This window comes from Salvelinus sp. IW2-2015, unplaced genomic scaffold (genome assembly GCF_002910315.2).
Source record: "Salvelinus sp. IW2-2015 unplaced genomic scaffold, ASM291031v2 Un_scaffold3266, whole genome shotgun sequence".
NCBI classification, from domain to species: Eukaryota; Metazoa; Chordata; class Actinopteri; order Salmoniformes; family Salmonidae; genus Salvelinus; species Salvelinus sp. IW2-2015.
The window spans coordinates 54,818-57,208 of record NW_019944552.1 but is presented as its reverse complement, the minus strand read 5'-3'; positions in this window follow the sequence as shown (position 1 = coordinate 57,208).

Here is a 2,391-nt window from a genome sequence, read left to right as displayed (position 1 = left end):
ACCGATACTGATTATTGGAGGACCAAGAAAAGCTGATAGTGATTAATCGGCCGATTTAAAAAAAATAAAAAATAAAAAATAAAAAAAATAATAAAAATGTATTTATTTATTTGTAATAATGACAATTACAACAATACTGAATGAACACTTATTTTAACTTAATATAATATATCAATAAAATCAATTTAGCCTCAAATAAATAATGAAACATGTTCAATTTGGTTTAAATAATGCAAAAACAGTGTTGGAGAAGAAAGTAAAAGTACAATATGTGCCATGTAGAAAAGCTAACATTTAAGTTCCTTGCTCAGAACATGAGAACATATGAAAGCTGGTGGTTCCTTTTAACATGTGTCTTCAATATTCTCAGGTAAGAAGTTTTAGGTTGTAGTTATTATAGGAATTATAGGACTATTTCTCTCTATACCATTTGTATTTCATATCCCTTTGACTATTGGATGTTCTTATAGGCACTTTAGTATTGCCAGTGTAACAGTATAGCTTCCGTCCCTCTCCTCGCCCCTACCTGGGCTCAAACCAGGAACACATCGACAACAGCCACCCTCGAAGCATCGTTACCCATCGCTCCACAAAAGCCGCGGTCCTTGCAGCGCAAGGGGAACAACTACTCCAAGTCTCAAAGCAAGTGACGTCACTGTTTGAAACGCTATTAGCGCGCACCCCGCTAACTAGCTAGCCATTTCACATCGGTTACACCAGCCTAATCTTGGGAGTTGATAGGCTTAAAGTCATAAACAGCGCAATGCTTGAAGCACAGCTAAGAGTTGCTGTCAAACGCACGAAAGTGCTGTTTGAATGAATGCTTACGAGCCTGCTGGTGCCTACCACCGCTCAGTCGGACTGCTCTATCAAATATCAAATCATAGACTTAATTATAACATAATAACACACAGAAGTATGAGCCTTTGGTCATTAATATGGTCAAATCCGGAAACTATCATTTAGAAAATAAAAAGTTTATTCTTTCAGTGAAATACGGAACCGTTCCGTATTTTATCTAACGAGTGGCATCCATAAATCTAAATATTCCTGTTACATTGCACAACCTTCAATGTTATGTTATAATTACGTAAAATCCTGGCAAATTAGTTCGCAACGAGCCAGGCGGCCCAAACTGTTGCATATACCCTGACTCTGCGTGCAATGAACGCAAGAGAAGTGACACAATTTCCCTAGTTTAATATTGCCTGCTAACGTGAATTTCTTCTAACTAAATATGCAGGTATAAAAATATATACTTCTGTGTATTGATTTTAAGAAAGACGTTGATGTTAATGGTTAGGTATATTCGTGCAACGATTGTGCTTTTTTCGCAAATGCGCTTTTGTTAAATCATCCCCTGTTTGGCGAAGTTGGCTATCTTTGTTAGGAAGAAATAGTATTCACACAGTTCGCAACGAGCCAGGCGGCCCAAACTGCTGCATATATCCTGACTCTGTTACACAGAACGCAAGAGAAGTGACACAATTTCCCTAGTTAAAAGAAATTCATGTTAGCTAAATATTAACTAAATATGCATGTTTAAAAATATATATTTGTGTATTGATTTTAAGAAAGGCGTTGATGTTTATGGTTAGGTACACATTGTCAGAATTTTTTCGCGAATGCGCTTGTTAAATCACCCGTTTGGCGGAGTCATCTATGATTCAATGATAAATTAACAGGGACCGCATCGATTATATGCAACGCAGGACAAGCTAGATAAACTAGCATTATCATAAACCATGTGTAGTTAACTAGTGACTATGTTAAGATTGATTGTTTTTTATAAGATACGTTTAATGCTAGCTAGCACCTTACCTTGGCTCCTTGCTGCACTCGCATAACAGATAGTCAGCCTGCCACGCAGTCTCCTCGTGGAGTGCAATGTAATCGGCCGTGATCGGTGTCCAAAAATGCTGATTATCGATTGTTATGAAAACTTGAAATCGGCCATTCCGATTAATCGGTCGACCTCTAGTCTCCATCAATCTATTAGTCAGAGTCAGTCTCCAATCTATTAGTCAGAGTCAGTCTCCAATATATTAGTTAGTCAGTCTCCACCAATCTATTAGTCAGTCTCCACCAGGGCTCTCCAACCTTGTTCCTGTTACGATACCGTCCTGTAGATGTTCGCTCGAACCCTAACCTAGAGCACCTGATTTTAATAATAAGCTGGTTTATTAACTGAGGTAGATTAGTTACAACCGGGGTTGGAGAGATAAACCTAGAGAAGGGTATCTCTCCAGGAACAGGGTCGGAGAGATAAACCTAGAGAAGGGTATCTCTGCAGGAACAGGGTCTGAGAGATAAACCTAGAGAAGGGTATCTCTCCAGGAACAGGGTCAGAGAGATAAACCTAGAGAAGGGTATCTCTCCAGGAACAGGGTC